Source organism: Formica exsecta, unplaced genomic scaffold, assembly GCF_003651465.1.
Source record: "Formica exsecta isolate Colony F162 unplaced genomic scaffold, ASM365146v1 scaffold21, whole genome shotgun sequence".
NCBI lineage: Eukaryota > Metazoa > Arthropoda > Insecta > Hymenoptera > Formicidae > Formica > Formica exsecta.
The window spans coordinates 1,838,112-1,844,907 of NW_021849398.1; the positions used below are offsets into that span (position 1 = coordinate 1,838,112).

Here is a 6,796-nt window from a genome sequence, read left to right on the forward strand (position 1 = left end):
AGGGGTATTTTCGCATGCCGCGAGAAATTATTCATCGCGCGGTGATATTTCGCGCGATCCTCCATTAAAAATGGATCGCCGAGACGAGCGAGGAGGCGCATATTTTAGTATGCGCACTTTAATTATCGGGGTTCGCCAAAAGCAGCGAACGGTAAACAGAAGCCATGTAATTCGATTCGCTCGGCACAAATATTTGTGGCCGTGTAACGCGCCGTGGCTGTTACGCGACCCGAGGCACTGGGTTGCGTTAGCGGAACTGCGTAACACTGTGTATATATACGTACCGTCCGCGCGGAGGTTAACTTTGGGCGCATCCGGAAGTGGTGCGGGTCAGTTACGTGAAAATGTTCGACGCCACGCCATACATCGTGTTTCGGCATATAGGGCTTTGGCCGTAAGTACGGCATTGTGCAGTTACGCAAGAAGGATTATGCCATGGGCAGGGACGGATTAATCCATCACTCGCGAGCGAAAACAATGGCGCTCGCGATTATCGATTATTTTATTACGCAAACAATTTCCACGTATATATGGTAAAATAACGAAGTTGCGAAATTAACGTTTATGTAATGCGCTTTCAGATTGAAATGTGTCTCTCTTTATAATGTTGTATTTGAAGATAATGAAGCGTACGAGATAATTGTGATAAATACTGCAATTATACGTAATTAATACGTATGATTGTAGAGGCAATATAGAGTAATCGCGAATAATAAAGTGTATTATTAATTGATGGAAATTTCAACGATAATTTGCGAGAATATTCCCCAGATACAATAATAAAGATAGATTATACATATATAGATGCATGCGTTGCCGAGTGTGTACTTAACTGTATCGTATTTAATTTAATCCCAAGAGCAAACGTATAAACGTTGAATTCTCTCATCTGAAATAATGTGTTTTAATTCGTATTCATATATAATAGCATCGCGGAGATTCCGATCCAATTGTCATTCATACTTCGTATCGATAGTAGCGGCCCTGCTTCTCGTGCGTGCCGGATCGGATGCACGCAATTGCGGTGCAGCTTGACGGTCGGTAGAAGAGGGTCTATGTACGCACTCGAGTGCATCCCGAATCGCGTAGGTCAGTTACGAGAAAATATTGACTGATCGCGCGTAATGGCGCGCATCCGATATTAACGATAGAACCATCCTTTGGATCTATCCGCTATCTATGGCTCGTGCGCGAGTTGTACGCGAGGCATACACGCGTGTGTATTAATACGCGTATACGCACGGCTATAACATAGGGGCAAACATAGGCGCGCGGATATTAAAGCGAGCGCATTTCCTCCTGGCTCTCCGCATCAATTGTCATTAAACGACATGATTATTGCACACGTTGACGATTATTGCTGCGATAGACCATTACCGGAATATTCGAGCGAAAGGAGCCGCGGTCTCATAATGATCGATAACCGATATATATATTCATCGGTTATTTCGTTAATGGCACATTGCGCCGACTATAGTGGCGCGTATAGTCTCTCGCGAAAATTGCGACGTTTCGTTAACGAGACGCTTCGAGAACCGCTGTTGGCCAAAGTGTTGTTGTCTCCTTGTTTTGCGCGAAACATCGCGTATGATGGATAGGATAGGTAAATGAAGAGGTATACGGCGGACAAAAATAATGGAGATTTCAACGCGATACTTTATAACTTGCGTTTTTTAGGTTTATATTCGACCGAAATAAAAATGGGAATTTATTGGTGTCATTTTTCAAAATCTAAAAGATTGTAGTTGTATTTACGAAACAGTATTGCATTTCATAGCGGTACGAATTAAATATTTTTTTAACTTTTGTATGTGTGCATATACTTTTGTATAAAATTGTTAAAGTTTGATGCTCACAATCAATGGTCATAAAAGTATCGTATTTTGATAAAGTTGTCATCGGGACTTTTGATTTTTTTTACAATAAGCACGTTACGATATTACAGCTTTTACGCTGGCCCTTTCGCGGAAAAGGGAAAGGAAAGTAGAAAATTGGAACACCTACCTGTTGATCGTGTAATTGTAGCCATTTAATCAATTAACGGCGGATATCGGCGATACTATACTATATGCGCGCGCTTTACAAAGAGCCAAGACTTTATGTTAAACGATGAAAGGTTGTCAACTCTCTCGTTTATAATGTCACTGGCATATATTACGGTTGTTACGTCAGCGACTTGATGGCGCGGAGAAGAGTACCTGTTTAGCATCGCGTTTAGCAGAATCATGCCACCACTTTGGCCCGATACTCGTGGCTGTCGTCACGAATGATCGATCATATCGTCCGTCCGTGCGTAGTCGAAACGAGGATGATCTCGATGACTTGCACCCACTGAATTACGTCTCGTATGTTGCATATCATATAGAGAAAATCCCTCATGAGCGTATCATATATGCGAAAGAGAGAGAGAGAGAGAGAGAGAGGTATGGAAGGAGGCGTACGCGCTATCGATCCTTACGAAATAAACTGCTGGAAGCCAATTGAGAGAGAGGATGATAAATCTATTTTATTTTCGGCGAATCATGCGACTCGTAGGGAGAGTAATGGAGATTATTAGGAAATGCAGGTGCAGCTTATGGATATTATGAGCTCCATTGAATGGGCCTCGTAAAAACAATATAATGGACACCGTTTAAGTGAATGATAAATATACTTTATTTTATTTTTGGAAAAATATACGTATATTTATATATATTTTCATCATCGAGACAAGAATGGCAATATAAACAGTATCAAAAAATTAATCAAAAATGTTTTGTCACTATATAATTTAAAAAAATTTTTTTTTAATAATTTCTGAAAATGCGAATGACAAATTCTTTGAGTTATTTTTAAATCAATCCGATATAATATTGTTGCTGGAGTTAAAAACTTTTTTGAAACGTGAGATTCTGCGTGATATAATTGATCGCTATTGAAATAGGGAAGAAAGAGATTTCGCATGCCGGTTATAAAGCATCAGCGTTCGGAATACCAACGAGAGACGAATTTATCTTCTTCCATTTTCCGGGGCTGTCATATCTCTCGCGACGGTAACGAGGGGAGAGAGACTCGGCACTTTCAGGACCGATTTCGGTTTATCACGACGGCTTATCTGTTATACGAATATTCACGCAAATTTATCGATCTGTCTACAGTCATTTCGACATAACTGGCGCTTCGCATCGGCTCTCGAGCTCTCAGCTTTATGTCGCGTTCCCTCGGGGACGCGATAAGGAACAAAAAAAAAAAAAAAAAAAAAAAAAAAAACCCCAAAGAAGCCACCGGCAGTGTCGCGTTATGAGCATGAATTTTTATATTGAGATCTTATCGCTCATGATACTCGGCACACTACCGGGACAAGGGAAAATAAAGGAGGAGATTCGCGGCTATAATGATGTTCTTGTTGCAACGCGCGGTTGCACGGGATAGGCGATTTATTCTTTTCGTCCCTTTCGATATCGCTCTTTTTTTATTTTATAGCTCTGTACTTTTTAATCTGATTTTACTTGATCTAATCCAAAAAAATATCCAACTCAATTTTAGAAATTATTAATAAATTAGTTAGAAAATATATGCGCTTTAATTCTTAGTGTGATAAAGCTTTATATTTTCTCTGTATTATGAAATTTAAAGTGTTTTATTTTTAAAGTACCATTTGTCGTATTATACTAATTACAAAGACTCTTGATTAATTTTTACTTGAGTCATTGTTATTACGCGTAAGGATATATATAACCGAACGGTATCTTAACTATGTATGTAATTATATGTATATTCAATGTTGATTACGAGAACAGACTGTCAGGCAGCACGTGCGATGTGAGATATGTATGTAATGTGTGACGTAATCAAGGCCAGAGAGCGCGATAATATATGCTGGGAGAATACGAAACGATATATTAAAAATACATGGCCTTTACACTTGCAGAATATTTGTATCAAATGCATTAGTTGTTTTACTTAATGTTAATAGACAGTTCAATAAATGGCGATATAATTGAGAAGCTTTATCATGAAAAATTAGTACAAAATATAAAATAAGTTTTTTGATTGATTTTAAGGAAACAATTATTTTGATTATAAAAATAAGGCGAGTCTAATTATCTAATATTTGTAACTATCTATTAATACATGCATTTATTGATTAATAAGGAATTTATTAAGACTCATTGTGTATAATCAAATACATGCACATTATTTTATATTCAACATATTTTTATGTTCAAACTTATTTTTAACAATTCTTAATTTATTTATAATTATATTTTGATCAATACTAAATTAATAGTATTAATCATAGGATAAGCAGCATTTGTGCGTTGTTATGCGTGCACACTTTCGAAGGCAGCGTGGCCGAGCGGTCTAAGGCGCTGGTTTTAGGCACCAGTCCGTAAGGGCGTGGGTTCGAATCCCACCGCTGTCAAATCTTTTTGCTTTTTTTTTTGCTATTCTCGTCCTAGGTGTCATACAGAGATGATTCAGAATTATTGATCGCTAATATAGCACACTCGAATTAATCTAATTTGTCACATAGGCCAATTATTTTTAATTTATCGCAATTCATAGTAATTTACAACGATATCGCTAAGTGAATCAACAATCGTAGCGTAGATATATATCAAGACAAAAATAATTGCAAAAGATTTATCTCTTGTGACATAAATTACTCATGTATAGACAATATCGATTTTCTATAACTTGATAAGATAACAACGCGATAGTAGCAAGCCTAACATCGCAATGATTTATAGAGCCAACTTTTACAATAATATAGATAATCCCATTATTCACAACAATTAATACACATAAGCTTAATGTTAATTATATAATCATAAATATAATTTAGAACATGAAGTTTATACAATTTTTAGTCTCGAGATACTAAAATATTTAATATGTGCATTATTCTATTAAGCACAATAGCTCTATTAACATTATATGTGAGATCAAAAAGCATAGAATACCAAAAGTTAAGGTCCCACCGAGATTTGAACTCGGATCGCTGGATTCAGAGTCCAGAGTGCTAACCATTACACCATGGGACCTTCAAAAATCCCTGTTGGTGAGATGGTTAAAATGTCATCTTGACCTAGGTCATCCGCAGAATAATTATTTTGGATTCACCCAGACATCTCATGAGATTACGATAACATTTAACCTTTCGCGTTTCAAAGCATAGACTTGTGCTGTTTATCAGTTCAGTCTGCGATATTCACATCCATTTATCACTGACGTTTAATATATGACTATGTAATTACCCTAGAATAATTTTTATTATATCGATTCATAAGGAATTATGTGCTCTATAGAGCAGATTGCTACTCTCGTGTTAGTTAGAGGATATTAAAAAACGGGGATGTAGCTCAGTGGTAGAGCGTTCGCTTTGCATGTGAAAGGCCCCGGGTTCGATCCCCGGCATCTCCAATTTTTTTGCTGTTTGGTCGTTTAAACGATATATTATTGCATCCGATTTTGATGTAAATTTTTTGTGCGCGACGATAACGAATATAATTTTCAAATTAAATGATAAATTTTTCTCTTGCTTGTACAGATGTTACATTCCCGTTTATGCATCATAATTTTTAACTTCAATTTATTATACACACACACGCGCGCGCGCGCGTGTATCTGAAGATTATGAAAGATTATTTTTTCATTATGAAAATTTTTTCCAAGAAAAAACCTCTAATTTATATTATATATGATCTCTAATTTATATATGTATATATCATTTTCATAGTTTATATTGAAACCTATGTTTGTAATCTCGTCACATTATTTATCTCGATTGTCACAATCTTTATCGACTCGGTTTGCGCGAACAGCCACGCATGCTCGTCCGTCATATGATAAAAAAATCGCGTGTATTTAGAATGTCAACCGACGGCCGTGGCCGTATGTAAAGCGCGACAGGGGAGACGATGGCATGCAAATGAAACCGAGCAAAGAGATTGAATGGTAATAGTCTTCGATTCGTCATATGCAAAAGTTGTTCTGTCTGTATATCCGTGGGCCCCTTGTCGACGCGGGAGAAAGATGCTATCATTTGAATTGCCGTCGTCATCATACGGGTAGAGATACGTTATGCCTATCTCCATCAAATATACCCGGGAATAATCGTGCGAAATATACTGTGACAGGATTTCCTTTTCTTTTTTTTTTCTTCCCGTGCGCGCGCGCAAGGGATGAATGCAACGACGATGAATCGCACGTGGGAATTAATCATCGTTGGAAAAACGACGCAATAAAGCAGAGTGCGGCTCGCTCTCTAACGTAATCGCGCGCCGATGAGTCGTACGAGAGGCAAGAAACGCTCGTAGATAACGGCCTTGATTGATCGTAAGCGTACATGACAGTCCGGCGATACAATAGAAATATAGTTTTACTTAGGTAAGCATCGTGCGACATATTTTTCTTTGTTTATCTCGTTTGAAATATATTTATAACAGGAAAATGGATCACATACATAGAGACAGAATAATAATTTATTAAATTTATTCTCTTTAACAAAAGTACTTAATTTGATAAGATGTGTGTAACACACTTTCACAATTTTTAAAATATCTGAAACTGATGCAATGTGTAAATCTTTGAAAATGAAATCTCGCACGGAGGGGAGATATATCGAAAAGATTCGGCGAGATCTAATAGAGTCGCCTTAAACCTGCGGTATTCGAAGTATTCCCCCCGAAGGGGAAAATAAGAGAGAGAGAGTGAGAGAGAAAGAGAGAGAATTCGTGCAGGATCCCCTGTCGCTGAACCGTTATAATATCCTGTCCGGCAATCTCGGGTATCTATTTTGTCCCCGAGGAAG

At 37.5% G+C, this 6,796-nt stretch overlaps 3 non-coding genes across 3 annotated transcripts; 2 read left to right on the forward strand and 1 right to left on the reverse strand.

The window, feature by feature from the left end:
* Positions 1 to 4,325: 4,325 nt before the first annotated feature.
* Trnal-uag lies at positions 4,326 to 4,405 on the forward strand. Its single transcript has one exon. It is a non-coding gene; the product is annotated as a tRNA-Leu (tRNA).
* Positions 4,406 to 4,955: 550 nt separating this feature from the next.
* Positions 4,956 to 5,027, reverse strand: Trnaq-cug. Its single transcript has one exon. It is a non-coding gene; the product is annotated as a tRNA-Gln (tRNA).
* Positions 5,028 to 5,334: 307 nt separating this feature from the next.
* Positions 5,335 to 5,406, forward strand: Trnaa-ugc. The gene has a single exon. It is a non-coding gene; the product is annotated as a tRNA-Ala (tRNA).
* Positions 5,407 to 6,796: the final 1,390 nt, after the last annotated feature.